The sequence below is a fragment of the Dromiciops gliroides genome, chromosome 2 (assembly GCF_019393635.1).
Source record: "Dromiciops gliroides isolate mDroGli1 chromosome 2, mDroGli1.pri, whole genome shotgun sequence".
Taxonomy (NCBI): Eukaryota; Metazoa; Chordata; class Mammalia; order Microbiotheria; family Microbiotheriidae; genus Dromiciops; species Dromiciops gliroides.
This window is the reverse complement of record NC_057862.1, coordinates 659,402,688-659,420,685: the sequence shown is the minus strand read 5'-3', so window position 1 is coordinate 659,420,685 and position 17,998 is coordinate 659,402,688. Positions and strand designations below refer to the sequence as shown.

General features: G+C 44.6%; 1 protein-coding gene across 2 annotated transcripts in view; it reads left to right on the top strand.

Annotated features, from left to right (window-relative positions):
- ADGRG1 (adhesion G protein-coupled receptor G1) overlaps positions 1 to 17,998 on the top strand; it is a 79,620-nt gene that overhangs the window by 29,536 nt on the left and 32,086 nt on the right. The gene's annotated exons all lie outside the window — the stretch shown is intronic.

Below are 17,998 nucleotides of genomic sequence, written 5' to 3'. Positions count from 1 at the left end.
TTCTTTCCAAGGGTCCCTTCTATAGGATGGGGGCGGGGTGGGGGGGTGGGAGGGTTGTACTAGGTGGCATTTTAAGATTTGTAAATCACTTTGTATACATTTGGTCCTCAAAAGAATAGGAAGAGATAGTTAATGTTTGCAAAGTGCTTTAAAGATGTTATCTCATTCCATCCCAACAACTCTGGGAGGTAGATGCTAAAGTTGTTCCCATTTTACACGTGTGGTTAAGTGACTTTTTCAGGTTCACACAGCTAGTACCTAAAGCAAAATTCAAATTCGGGTGTTCTGTCCACTGGGTATAACCCAGCAGCCCCCATATGCTGTGATTTTGTGAGTCTAGTGTGTATTTACAATGTTCTTTGTTATTCTAGCTCTGCTACTTATAAGCAGTATGACCTTAGGCAAATCTTCATCTCTCCTGAGTCACAATTTTCCTGCCTGTTAAATGAGGGGGCTGGAGTGAATCCTTCCTAATTCAATCCAACAAGCAACGATTAGGATCCTGTTTGTACACAGTTGTTGGCATGTCGTCATCCCCATCAGGCTCTGGGCTCCTTGAAAGTAGTGCTTTGTTCCCTTTTTGTCTCTTGATCCTGGCAAACAGTAGGTGCTTAATAAATGCCAGATGACTGACCTTGTCCCTGTCCTTAAGGGACATGGCATATACCTATATTGGGATGTGCAAAATACATTTTTTGTTGTTCAGTCATTTCAGTCGTGTCTGACTCTTCATGACCCCATTTGGGGTTTTCTCGGCAGAGATATTAGAGTGGTTTGACATTTCCTTCTCCAGCCCTTTTTACAGTAGAAGAACCTGAGGCAAACAGGGTGAAGTGACTACCCCAGAATCACACAGCTAGTGTCTCTGAGACCAGATTTGAACACAGGAAGATAAGCCTTCCTGACTTCAAGCCCAGTACTCTATCCACTGCATCACCTAGCTGCCTAACTTCCCCAAAGGGAAGTTAACAGGTGATCCTGAAAGTAATAGAGAATCACTAGTGTTTATTGAATAGGAAATGACAGATGGAGTTTGAGATGGAGGTGACAGACTTGCGCTTTGGGGAGAGCCAATGAGAGGAGGGAGGGTTGCAAGTCGCTGCAGCAGATCAGGTGGGTGGTGATGAAGGGGCAGCCCTATGAGTAAGAGAAGAATTCAAGAGATGTGGTGGTGGTAGGAAAACAGTCATTTCAGGATTTGAGGGTAGATTGTGTAAACCAGGGAATCTGGGAAGGAGGTGACACTTAGCTGAGCCTTGAGGGAGTGAGGGGCTATAAGAAAGAGCCCAAAGAAAGGAGGAAAGTGAGTATTCCAGGCACGGGGTGGAGAGGAACAACTCATTCAAAGTCACAGACACCGAAGAGGAATCCATGTGTGGCCAACCATGGAGACATTTTGACTGGGACAAAGCAGGGATAGATCATAGCGGGGATTCTTGGTCAGATGCCAATGGGATTAGGTCACCTCTGAAGTCCCTTGCAACTCTCAGCTTCCATGACAGGGATAGGGGAGAGGGATTAAACTGTGATTTCATTGCTAGAGAGAACTCCCAGGTAAGGAAACCCCCTTTACCAATGCAGCCCGGCCGGTTGTCTCCCAATTAGTCTTAGAGAATTGTTCAAGAAACTGAGTTAAGTGACCCTCACAGTCACATAACCAGTACATACCAGGGGCAGAATTTGAACCTAGCTCTTCCTGACTCTATCACTTGTCATAACATAAAGACTTCCCCACCAATTTGTTGTTCAGTCATTTCAGTCAAGTCTGACTCTTCGTGACCCCGTTTGGGGTTTTCTTGGCAGAGATACTAGAGTGGTTTGTCATTTCCTTCTCCAGCTCGTCTGACAGATGAGGAAACTGAGGCAAACAAGGTGAAGTGACTTGCCCAGGGTCACACAGCTAGTAAGTGTCTGAGGATAGATTTGAACTCCCAAAAATAAGTCTTCCAGACTCCAGGCCTGGTGCTCTATGCACTACAGCTCCCCCCAGCTGTTCTTACAAATTAGACCCTTCCTTATATTGAACCAAATTGGCCTCCCTCTGATTTCATCCCTGTAGGTTTGAGTTTGCCCCCAGAAACATATAATCAAATCAGATACTCAAGCCTAGCTCCAAATATATCATCCTATAATGATATTGAGATGAGTAATAATATTAATGATGATAGTTGGCATTTATAGAGTGCTTTATGTTTTACCAAGCAACATTAAATTCACAATCTCACTTAGGCCTCAAAAAAATCCTATGAGGTATGAACTTATGGGTATGATTATTATTAAAATAATTATTATGATCCACATTTTGCCAATGAAACTATTGAAGCTCAAAAAAGTTATTTATCCATGGTCACACATCTAGTAAGTATTTCAGATGGGATTTGAACCCAGGTCTTCCTGACTCCAAGTCGAGCTTTCTATCTACAATGCAAATATTTTTATTAGATGAGGGAACTGGGGCCCAGGGGGACCAAAGGTCTCAAAGTTATCAGACCTTGAGCCAGAACTCAAACCCAGGTATCCTGACACTGAGTTCAGGCACTCTTGTCACTCTATTCCACTGTCTCTACGAATATAAGAAAAATAGGGGGCAGCTAGATGGCACAGTGGATAGAGCACTGGCCCTGGAGTCAGGAGTACCTGAGTTCAAATCCAGCCTCAGACATTTAACACTTACTAGCTGTGTGACCCTGGGCAAGTCACTTAACCCCCATTGCCTCACTAAAAAAAAAAAAAAAATAGCACTCCACTACTTGAAACAGCTGGAATTTCATTGGTCTCTCCACTGATAGTGATTGTAGCCCTTCTGTAGCTCAGCAACGAGCACAGGAAAGAGAACTGGCTTTGGAGTCAGAGGTCCAGGTACATTCCTGGCTTTCTTATTAGTGACTTTGGGCTTCTTTCTGGGCTTTAATTTCCTCATCTGTAAAATAAGGAGATTGGACTAGCTGACCTGCACAGCCCAAATATCTGACACTGAGAACAGTTGCTTCAGTCAAAAAATACATCCCCATGCTCCTCCCCCTCAATCCAAGCCCCAGCCTAGTAAGGAGTCTTTCTGAGAAGCTTCTCTTGTCTTTTAAAAGAAACCATTCAGGGCAGCTAGGTGGCGCAGTGGATAAAGCACCAGCCCTGGATTCAGGAGGACCTGAGTTCAAATCCAGCCTCAGACACTTGACACTTATTACCCGTGTGACCCTGGGCAAGTCACTTAACCCCCACTGCCCTGCAAAAAAGAAAAGAAAAGAAACCGTTTTCTGTGCTTCTTTACCTCAGTCAATCTAACGCTCAGAAACCTAACCTCATGGCCCCAGGTCCATCAGGGATTACTACCCTCTCCTTTTATTTTATTAATTTTTTCAATTACCAAGCATTTATTTTCTCTACATCCTGCCCAATCCCCAATTGAAATGAAAGAACAAAACCCTGTTAACATATACATAGCCAAACAAAACAAATTCCCCCATTGGCCTTGTCCAAAAATCTGTGTATCTCTTTGTATCCCAAGTCCATCCCTTCTTTATCAGAAGGGGGGTAGCAGGCTTCATCCTTGCGGCTGGGATTTGATCAGAATTCTTTAGACTTTCAAAGTTGGATTTCTTTATAGCGTTGTTTTATGGTATAAATTGCTCTGTGGTTTTGTCTCCTGTGATTGTTCATCAGTTCATACAAATCTTCTTAGGTTTTTCTGAATCCATTCCTTTCATCATTTTTTATCATATACCATTATATAGTCCTTTCAGAAGAAGTTGGACGTAGCAGGGCCCTTTTTCCAGAGCTCGAACCTCATCCACTGCTAATGGGAAATGGGAATAAATAATGGGAAGCAGCTGAATTTGAGGACAGAGGTGTGGTGTCTTCTACTTGTGATCTATCATTGTGAACTCTCTGAGCCTCAGTTTCCTCATCTGTACAATAAGGGGATTAGACCAGATAATCTCTCTGGACCCTGCTAACTCTAAAGTTATGAGCCAGTGATGCTACATAGGCCAATCCCCAGAAACCTCCCACCCCTATACCTCAGGGAATCCCACCCCAAGGTCTAGCTTCAGGGAAGCTAGCTCTTGGAGCTTTGGATCTTGGTCTTGTTCCTAGTCTTGGGCTCTGGGCTGGGAGCCCATGTCTAGACATTCCAGCCTCAAGTCTTTCAGCCATGATGGCTTTGGGACATGAAGAAAGATATTGTGGATGGAGACACTTGACCAGAGATTCTTTACCTTTTCCGTATCGTGGTCCCCTTTGCTATGAAAAGGAAGTCCTATGGACCCCTTCTCAGAACAATGTTTTTAAATGCATCGAAAAAACCCATAGAAGCACAAAGGAAACCAGTTTGATTGAAAAAAAATGATCAAATGAATTTTTTTTTAAGTTCATTCCTGCATCAGGATCTTAGCCCCTTGGGATAGACTTAACCTCAAATGAGGAGGGGTGGGGATCCATGTTGATTGGACAGAATTAGAGGGTGGACCAAGCTTCCTTCAGCCTCTCAGTTCACTGGTATCACCAGGACAGCTCTGCCTTCTACCATCAGCCCTGATTAGTGCTATTCCTCAGTAATAGTGCTTGGTTACTGGGGTCATAGAGCTTCCTTCCAAAGGCTGGTCTTTCAGAAGCTCAGAATTCTGGTCTCCACTTGAGCCCCTATACTCTGTAGTCAACAATTCTGCCCTCCCTGGGCCTTGGTGTTGTCATCTGAGTAATGGGGAGAATGGTACCCACACTGGTTCTGCCAGATGAGCCCAAAACACAGGAGAGTTGTTCTCATAAAACATGAAACACTTGCCCTGTGTATATGCTTAGTCATATAAGGCTTGGGCACATGCCAGTCCACAGAATGCAGTTTGCTAGTTCTTGAAGCTGTGTTGATGTCTGAGAATGTGTCCGGTAGCCTGGGGTCACATGTCCTGCACAATAGCTGCTCGTAGGAGTATGGGCTGATGATGGATTGATTTTAGTCCCCCTCCAGCTCCCCCCACAAGCCCTCACCAAGCCAGCCTCCAGTGTGGATCCCAGAACTTCCCAGGGAAATCCAGTAGCAGACTCTAGGGTTCACAGCACCATCCACCATACTCTCCCAAACCCAAACCAAGTGCCCACCCCTGAGCTACAAGCATAGCCCCTTCTGAAGATGAAGTCTATAGGCATCAGAGATGGAAAGGTTCTTAGCTGCTATGTAGTCCAATCCCCTCATTTTATGAATGAGGAACCTGAGGTAAAGAGAAAGGGAGTGACTTACCCAAAGTCACTTAGGTGAGTAGAGCCAAGGCCTTCCCTGAACAACATGTATTTCAATGGTCCCTCCAGCAACACAGCTCCCAGGGCACGTGACCAAAGCATCACATCAGAAATCCCAGGTCTCATCCCTCATCCTCCACTTTTTCCTTGGTCAGCAGCTATGGTATGATTTGAAGGACTCTGGGAATGCCTCCTTCTTTCCTCTATCTTAGTCCTTGGAATTCTACACTTAGGGAGCCATTCCTCTTGTCCCTGAGAGGGGTAACATCTTTAACCCCTATTGGGTAGCACCCCAGTAAGGGTTAATTACCTGAGCAAGATTGGTTCCTGGGGGATCAGGGGATGAGGGTACATTGGTGGAGACACCAACATCTGTGGGGAGGGGCAGCTGGGAAAGAAGAGAGGGATCCAAAGAAAGATGCTTTTACCTAATAGCTTTGCCCAGTACCAGCCCTGGGCATGGGCTCTGGTACCAGGATCATATTCTCCCAAGCTCCTTGGTCCTCAGTCTGCCTTCAGACCTGACACTGAGCCTCCACCACCCCCCAAGGATTGGACCTATTCAAAAGTGATTCTAATAGGGAGCTATGGAGAGGAATAAGGGGAAAGAGTAGACCCTTTAAAAAAACATAACTTTTATTCCTACACTTGGCTCATGAAGAAGACACCATGAAGTAGAGGGAAGAATACCAGATGGAAGGTCAAGCCTTGCTTACCTCCATGTGACCCTGGAACAGTCCCTTAAACTCCCTGAGCCTCAGTTTCTTCATTTGTAATGTGACTGGATGGATTCTGAGACCCCCTTCTAGGTTTAGATCTAAGACTCTAAGGTCTTTATAGCTGCTCCCAGCTATACATGAAGCATTGTGAGATAGCAGAAGGATCTCTGGACCTGGCATCAAAAGCGATCTGCTATTCAATCCTACCTGTGACATTTCAGAGCTGTGTGACTGTGGACAAGTCACTTGGGGTCACAGCTCTAGGGTTAGAAGCCACCTCAGAGTCTGTCTAGTCCAACCTTCCCACTTTACAGATGAAGAAATTGAGGCCCAAAGAATTCAAATGATTTGCTTCTGAGCCTCAGTTTCTTCATCTGTAAAGTGGCTATAATGATACCTATAGCACCCACTTCATAAATTTGCTGAGAAACAAATGAGATGATACTTGTTTTGTCTCTTATGGGCAAGGGGACTGATGGGAAATTTTTTCCCAGATGGAAGGAGGGACTGAAGGAACATCCAGGAACTTTTGGTCTCCACTGCCTCCTTATCTTTGCAAATTACTCTGAAAATTTTTCAAGTACTATATAAATATCAGCTCTCATTATGTAGATAATAAATGTAGGCACTGGTCCCTGCCCTGATCATCTGACCCTCCTTTTATGTAGAGGGGCCTCACCTCAAACATCCCAAAGCCTCAGGCGAGGCCTCCTCCCTCTTTCCCCACAGCCTCTTCAAGCTTCTAATTATGATTATCAGACACTAATAGGTTCAGTGTGGGGTTGTCAACAATGGAAACCAGACTGAACATTCATTAAGAGATCAAGTTGTTACAATGGACACAGTGCCCATCTTAGAAAAAAATACTCTGGTAGCCCCAGTCATGTGTCACCTGCTATATGGAATGAAGCTGGGCAGATTGGGGTAGGGAGATTGGGGCTACTTCCTTTTCCTACTTGAGGGAGGGGAGGCCTCACACTGGGTTTTGAGGGATTCTAGATCCCAAGCTGACAGCAGCTACGAAACATCCAGGCAGGAGAGCTCAAGGTCTGTGGGATCTGTCCCTCCAGTCTTCCCAACCCCTTCTAGCCTATAAACAATAAAGCAAATGTCTCATGATAATTTGGGGTCACAAGACTTAATGATAAAAAGATTTCCTAGTTCAATCCCCTTGTTGTATAGACGAGGTGAAGAACTTATCCAAGGTCACAGAGTTAATAATAATAACTCACATTTATAGGATACTTTATGGCTTGAAAAGTACTTTCCCCAGTGAAATAAATAGTATTCAACAAATGTGTATCAAAGACTCACTAAATACAAAAAGAAACAAACAAAAAAAAGCCCCTGCCTTCAAGAAACTTACATACTAGTGGGTCCACATATAACATATAGACTAAAAAGTAAATACAAAGCTTGGATACAAAGTAACTTCAAAAGGGAGAAAGCCTCGTGTAGAGACCACATCTATCTAATAGAACAGATATTGTTGTCTCCATTTTAAAAGCAAGGAAACTGAATCTTAGAGAGGTTGACTTGCCCAAGGTCACACAGGGAGCAGTAATGATAACTTGCATTCAAAGTTGATAAGGTTTTTGACTTGCAACTGTGCTGTGAGATGGGTATCAAAAGTATTATGTAATCAGCATTTTAAAGATGAGATAACTGTAGTTCAGAGAGGCAAAACTACATGACCGATTCACTTAAGTAACAAGTGACCAGGTCAAGATTTGAACCCATGTCTTCTCACTCAACTCCGTGTGCCTCAGTTTCTTCACTGGTAAAATGAGCTGGAGAAGGAAATGACAAACTACTCCAGCATCTCTTCCAAGAAAAGCCCAAGTGAGGTCACAAGGAGTCGAACACACTAAATTGACAAAACAGCAATGACGTCTGACCTTCAAGATTAATGCTTTTCCCATTAGGCAGCAAGGACTGGTCTTATCCATTATATCCCATGTTCTGATGCTATCTTTCCCAATTAGAATAGTTTCTTTGAGGCCAAGAACTATTTTTGCTTTTTTTTTTTTTTTTGTATCACCAGCACTTAGCATAGTGCCCGACACACAGTAGGTACTTGATCAATGCTTGTTTGATTGCTAATCAATGGGTCACAAAGAAGGCACTGGGGAATTGACTCTCTAGGGAGCATTTCCAGTTCATCAGACCATGGCTTGGGTACCTGGAGGCTCATGCCACTGATGCTGCCTCAGTTCCCCAAGAAAGGGCAGGCTATCTATCAACTGCCTGATAGCCCTGAGTTCTCTTTGCTCATTTTCCTAAAAATTGTTACTGAGATTACTGGCCAAAATATCCAGTTGGGGCCACGCTAAGGGCAGAGAAAGGGATTGTTGACTGGAAGTTTTCTGTCATGATGAGTGGACTGGTGACTTCACTGGTTAAGGAGACCTCCCTCCACCCAATAGAGATCAGCATTTTCTCTGCAATCTGAGAGAGACAGCTTAGAGCATTGAAAGGCTGAGTGACTGGCCTGGGAGGGGGGAGGGGGGAGGGGTCCCATCAGCATACAGCCCAAAGAGATCCAGGAATGAGGAAAAGGGCCAGGGGTGTGCTGGTAAATGGTTACCAGTTGGGTCTCAAACAGGGTGACATACTTTTAAATTTAATCTGCATTATCAGTCATCTCCATTGCTTTCTTAAATCTAGATAATCAACAAAACAATAAATTAAGCCCTGATGTGTAGGGCTTGCTGATTTTTGCAGTGTAAATGCCCATACCATGCTGAAAATTTAGTAATTGGCTCTCGAGAGCCAGTATGAACTGCCTCCAGCACCTCCCCTCCCCCATGGAAAAGACCTACATGTGCAAAAAAAATATTCATAATAACACTTTCTGTAGTAGCAAAGAACTAGAAATCCATTGAGAAATAGGTAAATAAATCATGGTAGATGAACGTAAGAAACAACTCCCTCAATCAATGCAGGCTGACACCTTCTCTGCCATTTATCATCTTGGAGATTTGCCTTGAGAAGTGAGAGAGTAAATGATTTGCCCAGGGTCATACAGCCGTTGTGTGTCAGAGGCCCGACTTGAACTCAGGTCTTTTCTTCAAGGTCGGCTTCCTGTCCACCCTGGCACACAGCCTCTCATAACATGACATGTTCCAAGCCTGGCTCATTTCCTTAATCTCTTACTTATTTCCCCTGTTACAGGAACAAACATTTAAAGGGAGAAAAGATGAGGAGGAGGTAAGGGAATGTTGTTGGGTTTTTTTTTTTTCAAATAAGAAGGAGAAAGGAAATTTTTAAATGACTTATTACTAAACAGGACCCAGTACCCTTGGCCCAAAGCTGAGAGATCTAGATTCGAATCCTGGTTCCATCTAACAAGCTCTGTGACTTTGGACAAAGTGCCTTAACTTTTTGAAGTCTCCATTAACTTGCCTTTAAAATGGTCACATGAATACTTTTCATTACCTACCTCAAAGGGTTGTTGTGAATGTCTAGTAAGGTAAGAGAATATTCTGGTATGGTAGGAAGAGATCAAAGAACCTGGGTTTGAGTCCTACTGTGTGACATTGGGGAAGTCATTGTCCATTAACCTCCCTGTCCCTATATTTCCTCATCTGCAAAGTCAGGGAGTTAGATGAGGTTCTCTCTAAGCTCTGGAAGCACAAACTAAATCCCATTCGTCAGTGTAGTTGACTGTGTGCTCAAAGACAACAGACTTTTCTCACATTATTCCCTATTCTCAAATATGATAAAAGGTAGCTTTCTATTCTTCCCCTATGAAAGATGTGAGGGACAGCCCTTCAGTTTCTCATCACATAAAAGTGGGGTGAAACACCTCATGAATACCTACTAATAACTGAGTGTATGCAGCATTCTGGCCCAATTTCCCTTAAAGGAAGGCTGGGAGTTTAACAATGGGTGGGTTCCTTTTCCCAGAATGACTCTTGAATTTCTCTGGAAGGTTCTGTGAAAGAAAGCTTTCTTTGCTTTCTCTCTTCCTCTTCCTTGACTGAGCCAAAAATAGTGCAGAGTGCCGCCGGACACAGATAGGTTCCTTTGGCCCTCCTGGTGGGCATGGATCTGCCTTTAGCCATTGGGTTTTCACAGCCAAATTGTAAACTGTCCTATCTCTGTTTGTTTTTTCTTTCAGCCCAGAGCCATAATTAGAGTGGCATGATTGGGGCTTTGTCCAAAATTAAGAAAGCAAAAGACTTTAAAATGATGAGTTGGAAAGGTAATGTAATTTTGAAAATGTGTTGGGGGCAGCTAGGTGGTGCACCGGCCCTGGATTCAGGAGGACCTGAGTTCAAATCTGCCTCAGACACTTGACACTAGCTGTGTGACCCTGGGCAAGTAACTTAACCCTCATTACCCTGAAAAAAAAAAAGAAAGAAAATAAAAAGAAAATGTGTTAACATTTATATTTTGAGAGAGTACTTCATCAGCAGACATTCAGTTCAGTCATTTTTCACTCATATCTGACTTTTCATGACCCTATTTGGGGTTTCCTCCCCAAAGATACTGGACTGGTTTGCCATTCCCTTTTCCAGACTGGTAAGCCATGGCCTGGCTGAACCCATCCCCAACCTGGTCTCACTCTGCTCCTTCTCAGCAGCAGTAGGCTTGGGCGGGGGGAAGTCCTGGATCCCTCTTAACATAGAAGGGGAAATATCCTACACCAAGGTTTCTTAAACTGTGGGTCACAACCTGATGTGGGGTCACATAACTGAATGCGGGGGTCATGAAAAATTTGGCAGTAAATGTTTGATTTGTATACCTATTTTATAGAACTATATACCTGGGGTCACATATACATTTCTAGGTCAAAAAGAGGTTGCAAGTGGAAAAAGTCCTGTCTTAGACTCTCTCCTCAAGTAAGTTGCATTTAATTACTCCTGCTCTTGGGGCAACTAAGTGGCCAGTGGATAGAGGTCTGAGCTTGGTGTCAGGAAGACTCATCCTCCTGCATAATAAATCCAGCTTCAGATACTTACTAGCTATATGACCCTGGGCAAGTCACTTAACCTTGTTTGCCTCAGTTTTCTTCTCTGTAAAAGGAGCTGGAGAAGGAAATGGCAAACCACTCCAGTATCTCTGCCAAGAAGGCCCTAAATGGGAAGGATCAGATTTGACTGAACAACAACAACCAAATTTTTATTATTTTCATAGGATCAGTTACAGGATTGAAGGGTTTATTTCCTGTTTCTTGTCCCAGCTATCTCCTAGGCACAGGCCTTTGGTCAGTAAGGGCAAGAAGTTGGGGCAGCTCTGATAAGATAACATAGTAGCTAGTCTTGATTTGGGAGTGCTAAGACCTGAGGTAGCTTTCGTGTTTTGCCAGTGATTCATACAAATCTCAAAGTTCACCAGCCCCCCTCAACAAACTTTTCTTGTGACCTGCTATGTGACCACATCTATCCTCACTTGTACTTATTCAGTCAATACTTGGGGTTTTAGTGTAGGACATGACCACCGTCTCCACTCCTTTTCATCTTCTTAGATGTCACTCCTTGTTCTAACCTGTTGAGAGCTTTTCAATTCCTGACTCTGTTATCCAACCCATCCAGTGCTTTCCTAAAAGATTCTTGTCATGTGTACAGAGGTGGCCATAAGACACATATCTACTTTTCCATTGATAAAAATATTGGGCAGAGCAAATACCCCAAAATAATTTTAAGAAAGATATTAAAAAGTCACTGATGTTTAAAAATGGACAAATCAGGGGAGGCACAGAACCCTCCAACTTTGTTATATCAACAGTCCTTGACTCCAATGGTTCCACCAACCAAACCAGGCTAACCCCCTTCTTCTCTAGTTCCCTATGACTGTCAGAGGTACCACCACCCTCTAAGTCACCTGAGCTGACAACTTCAGTGTCATCCTATCTCCTCAGTGTTGCAGCCTCCCCCATGTTTAATCTGTTTATGAGTCTTGTACTTTCTTACTTTCCATAAGCTCCCATGACTCCCTATCACCTTCTAGATGAAATAGTTCCCTGCTTGGCATGTAAAGCTCTTTACCACCTGGCCCCTTCCTACCTTTCTTGTCTTCTTCCTTTTTATGGTCCAGCAACACTAGACTTTTGGCTCTTCCACCAACCCAGCACTCCATCTCTGTCTCTGTGTCTTTTCCCTGCATGCTCCTTTGCCTGGAATGCCCCACACTCCCCTCGACCTCTGAAGCTTCCTTCAAGAATCAGCTGGAATCCTACCTTCTGTAGGAAGCCTTTCCACGTTGCCCTTTCCCCTGCCCTTCCCCCCAGTGCTAAGGGGGATCACTCTATAGATGTGAGCTCACTGGGGACAGAAACCATGTTTTTGCCTTTTTTTGTATCCCCAACATTTAGCATGGTGCCTGCCACAGGACAAGTGCTTTCATAAATGCTGGTTAACTGATTGTCTGCTGGATGCCATGCTTTTTCCTGCCAAGGTCACCTCCCCCAGAGCTAGCCCAACTCTTGGTCTGGCCTGGCATTCTGAGGGAAGCAAGGTACAAAGGAGAAGAAAGTTGCTGGCTACCTTCCAAGGGCTGCTTTTGGCACAGTGTTTTGCTCTCCCTGGCCCTCCTCAGAGTGGTCTGAGGTCTCACTGACCTCATCTTACCAGCTTTGGGCAACATCAGAAGCAGACAGGGAAGGGGAACTCAGACAGTTGTGGCTTGAAGAGGGGGTGCTGTCTGGCAAGGTATGGGAGGAGGAGGGGGAGATAGTACATGGGGTCTGTCCGTGTAGACCTTCTCAGGTAATGAAGGTGATGGCTGACTGCCCAGAACAGCTATTTTTTTCTCTCCTTTCCCAACAGTCACATGAGTAAATCCTGCCCTCACCTGCTGGGCATTGGATGGGTCATGTACTTTGTAAGTGTTTCCTGAAGGGGGCGGGGTGTGGCAGATGGGGCTATGCTGCAGGCATGGGTGGCATGATCCTGTGCTGCAGACATAGACAGGGTGGTCCCCCCACTGCAGGCACTGACATTCTGTTCCTCTGCACTGACTCCAGCCATCTAAGGGCAGGGCGTTGCCTTCTGGGTCACACATTTGCAAATAAATGTGTGCAAATGAAGGGTGATGAGAAATGAGGTTTCCTTGCCCTCTCCCTCACGAATTGCAGCTGTGAGATTTCCTTTCCTTACACCATCTACAACCTACTGGAAGATATGTCCTCCCTAGTCAATAGTTCAGGCTACTGAGGAACAACTTTATTCCTAAAGATGACCCTTGTTGGGGAAACTGCCTGCCCAAACCTATACCCACCTACTCTAAAACCTGGTTCAAGTCATCCTTTCTCCAGTAGGGAAACAGCCACTAGTGATCAATCCCACCTGACCCCCTTCATCCAGGATCCCACTTCGGAGCTATGGACTCTGCTTCTCCCAAATCCCAGGCCGTTTTTTCTTGTTTAACCCCACTAGAAAATGAGCTCTTCCACTGTAAATACATTCACTAAATAACTGAAGCTTTTGGAAGGACAGCATAGGGGCAGTGGAGAGAGAATTGGCTCACAAATGCAAGGACATCACTTGGAATTCCATCTCTGATACTTACTAAGGTCTCCCATGTCACCTTAGACAAATCACTACACTTCTGGGGCCTCAGTTTCCTCATTTGCAAAACTAGGAAGTTGGACTAAAAGAACCTTGGTGTCCCTTCTAGCTCTGAATCTGTACTGTTCTGTCAGCACTAAATGGTCACCATTTTGAGTGGCAATCTTTCTAAAAATAGATCCCACACTTCCCTGACTTTTGAAGCCATAGATACCTAGATACATCAAAAGCTCCTTGATTACATTACTCCCTCCTATTTGGATGACAACGTACCATGCCTTAGTGAATAATTTCAAGAGTTACCATAGCTTCTGAACACCATTTTCTAGTGGCTAACTTTGGACAATTAGTCTCTCTGCACTTGTCAAAGTGGGTCCAGTTTTGTGAAGTCAATAAGGATTTACTAATTTATTAATAAGCAATAATTTATTATGTGCCAGGCAGTATGCTAAGCACTGAAGGTACAAAGAGAGACAAAAAACAGTCTGCTCTCAAGGAGCTCTAAGTCTAATGGAGAGAAAACATGCAAACAAGAAATATACAGGATGAACTGGGAATTGTCTTAGAAGGAAGGTATTAAAATTAGAGAGGACCAGGGAAGACTTCTTACAAAAGCTAAACCTTTTGCTGAGACTTGAGAGAAACCAGTCCAACCAGGAAACATGAGGTGGGAGAGAGTTCTAGATAAGGAGATTGTTGTTCATCCTTCCTTCTCAAAGAGAACCAATTAATAGCATCACAAAGGTGATGTCTTGACTTGCTTGTGAATTAGATATAAGTGAGGCAGAGCTGTGCCAAGTTGTCAGCCTTGCTATTTACAAAATGCCTTTAGACAAGGGAAACAACCAGTGAGATGGAGTGCCCTGTTTGTAGAACAGCAAGGAGACCAATAATACTGGATTATAGAATAAGGTGTAAATTCTCATGGCCTTGGAGAAGTCAGGGCCACTTCCACATCCCAGTGAGCTATTAGAAAAGGGCAGGGTAGGGCAGGGCTCTTAACCCCATTTGGATCATGGACACCTTTGGCATTCCGGTGAAGTTTACAGACCCTTTCTCAGGAGAATGTTTTTAAATGCATGAAACACATAAAATGACACCAATTATATTGAGATAAAGCTGTATATTTCCCATCCAAGTTCATGTACCCCCTGAAATCTATTCACCAACCCCCGAAACCCTGAGTATAAGGAATTTAACTTAAGTTTGTCCTGAAGACCCACGATCACTATGATGGTCATCAATGACCAAACTTCTGATGCAGTGATGATGCCTTCAACGACCCCAGAAGTGGGAGGGATGGTTTCCCCTCCATTAAAAAATCCCAGGCTCCTGGGGTTTTTGAATTCTTGTGTTTGTTTTATTTTCTTCATGGTTCTTCTATCTCTTTTCTGTCTCTGGCTCCCTGCTCTCACACTATCTAAAGCTGACCACTTCCCCTACTATTAATGTGCTACTTCTATTCTGCGAAAGGCTTAGAAACCAGATAACAAAGTAGATAGGTGGATAGCTAGCTAGATGAATGGGTAGATGGATAGATGGATGGATTCATGGATGGATGGATGGATACTTAGCTAGCTAGATGGATGGATGGATGGATAGATTTTAAACATAACAATGGATAGATAGATGGTTGGGTAGATGGATAAATGGATAGATGGATACCTATCTAGATGGATGGATAGATAGATGGATAAATGGATAGATGGATAGATTAATGAATGGATAGATAGATAGATAGATAGATAGATAGATGGATGGATAGATAGATAGATAGATAGATTAGATAGATAGATAGATAGATAGATAGATAGATAGATAGATAGATAGATAGATAGATAGATAGATAGATAGACAGATACATAGACAGATAGATAGATAGAGTGAATATTTATTAAGCACTTATTATGTGGAAAAAAACTGGCCTAAACCCTGAGGATACAAATACAAGCTAATAATACAGTCCCTGTTCTCAAAGAGCTCATGTCTAGTGGAAGAAGAAAAAATATAAGGGTGAATCAGAAAGCTGGGAATGAGGCTGGGGATGAGCACAATGAGGAGATGACTGGGAAGTGGTGGGGAGCCCTGGGCCACAGCAAGATAAGGCAAAAGCTCACCTGTCCGAGCCAAGGAGACTCAAGTTTCCATTGGAGGAGGCATGAAGATGACAACTAGAGAGCAGATAATGTGGTGTAGAGATGGAATTGGAATAGGTCAAATTGTAAAGTTGTTAATGACTATAAAGTAAGATGCTAATCGAGATCTGGAGGGATTCTCCTGGGAGTAATGGCAATTAGCTTTGGTACAAGGACTTGGAGGCATCTTTTAGTTGCTCAGAGGCCCTTCTTGGCTCCTTCTTTCACACCGAGTGAGCTTCAGGCAGAGTAGGTGAGGTTGCCAGGTCCCTAACCTCTATTGAGAGGTGGAATAGAATCATACTCTAGTGGATAGACATTGATGATTCTTTGTGGGTTCTTTTAAGTTATTTTCCATATGTGTGTTGTACCTCTCTCACTAGACAGGAATCTCCCTGTCTTTCTTCTGCCCCCATCACCAAGAGGCTCAGGCACAGGTGCTGTGCCAATGGGTGGAATTCCTTTGAGACCTCTGAAGGATTTGGCAGATGAGTCCTCCCTGGGGGATTTCCGTCCCTGGATTCATCCAGGCAGAGCTCAGAGCCTGGGGTGTAGGTCTAGGAATGTGATTTTGGCCCTGGGAAGAGACTCTTTGGTGTCTCAGAGATCTTAGAAGAAAAGACTCATCCTTACTTTTATTCTCATTTAATTAAAAAAATACCTGAAACCTGAAGCTGCTCTCACTGCCAGGACTCCCTGCTCTCACACTAGCTAAAGCTGCCAGTTTCCAACTATTTTCCTCCAGAGCTCCATCCTTTAAGCAAATCTCTGGGCCTATTTTTGGTCTGTAGAGCTAGAAGGTGGTTGGTGATCAACTGCCCCTTAGTCCTCACTTTGTAGATAAAGATGCCAAGGCTTGGGACTCAAGCCTCAGGCCAAGCTCAGATGGTAAGTGATGGAGAAAGAATTCAAACACAAACCTGGAGACTCCAAGTTCTGGTGTTTGTTTTTCTACTCCCTGGGCTACCGCCCTGACAGGGAGATTATGGGGATCAGCTGATTGAACATGAGGGACATTACAGGCTGTTGAGTCCAACCCCCTCATTTTAGAGATAAGGAAACTGAGGCCCAGGAAGGGGAAGAGACTTGCCTTAGGAATACACAGCTAGTAAGCATCAATGGTAGGTTTTGAATTAGGGTTGTCCTGATTCCCAGTCCAGCACTCTACCTACTATGCCACACTGCCTCTCAGAGACAATGAGGCAACCTATGTGAAAGGACCTGGAAAGCTGAAGCCCTCCCCCAAATACCAGCCAAGCCTGCCCCCCTCAGCTTGTGCAGAAGACAAGAAGGGTCCACAGGGCCTCCCTTCAGTCACATCTGATCCAAATTCTTCTGTCGTACCTTCAAGGACCCACCCATGGGCATTAGTCTTTCTCCTTATTCTCATAACCTGCCTCTTGGGACAACCAAACTCAGCCCATAGTTCTCGGCCAAGGGTGTGCTCATGTGAGTATTCTATACCCCCTCTCCTCCTTCTATGACAAGCTTTCTCCTTTCCTTTCCACTGAACCTGGGGCCATATTCCAGGGAACTTTCCCCTTTTGGGGGGAACCCTCCATCCCACTGGTGTGTCCCATTGGCTCCCTCAAAGATCCCCTGGCTGGACTGCTCTAAAACCAGCCCATTCCAAGCCCAAACTCCAGTGTTCACTCTGGATAGACCCACAGCTGAGGGACAGAAGGAGGGAGAATTAGAGTGCCAAAGGATGTGAGAGTTAAGGAGAGGTCTTAGAGTCTTCTACCTCCAAGAATCCCTCATGATACAGAGGATAAAACAAAGTGTCATTTAGCTAGTTAGTGGTGAGAGCAGTACTAGTACCCTGGGGTTCCTCCCTCTGGGTCTATGGCTCTATACTCTTCTACACCATGCTGACTCTTCAGCCAGGGCATGGCCCTGGAGAGTTCTGCCCCCCAAAGCATAGCTAGTGGGCAGAGTAGGGGCGCTAGGAGGCATGGCTTGAGTTCTTGGATGCTCTAGCCTATGACCCATCTCCTGGTGTATGCCAGACTGAGGAGAAAGCGGGACCGGGAGAGGGGTCCTCTTTAAGTCCCTCCTACATGGAGTCCAGCACCATCAGGTTCCCTCCCAAGGGCAGGGGACTCTGCTACCCTTGTTTGTTTGTGAATCTCTCCCTTCCTCCCACCGCCCCCCAAGCCCCTTCAAGCTGAAGTGAGGTCACACATCAAGCCTACTTCACCCACCCCAGTCCTCCAGCAAATGCTGGAGAAAGGATTAAAAATAGGAAGAGCGGAAGGCTAGGGAGGAAACGGCGCACAGAGGTACAGGGAAGGGAAGGCAGTCTAGGCTCTGGTGGAAAGTCATGGGGGACTGGGGTGGGACAGTCCAGGGTCCAGCTCCACCCCCCTGTTTCCTCTGGAGAGGAAATGACTCACAT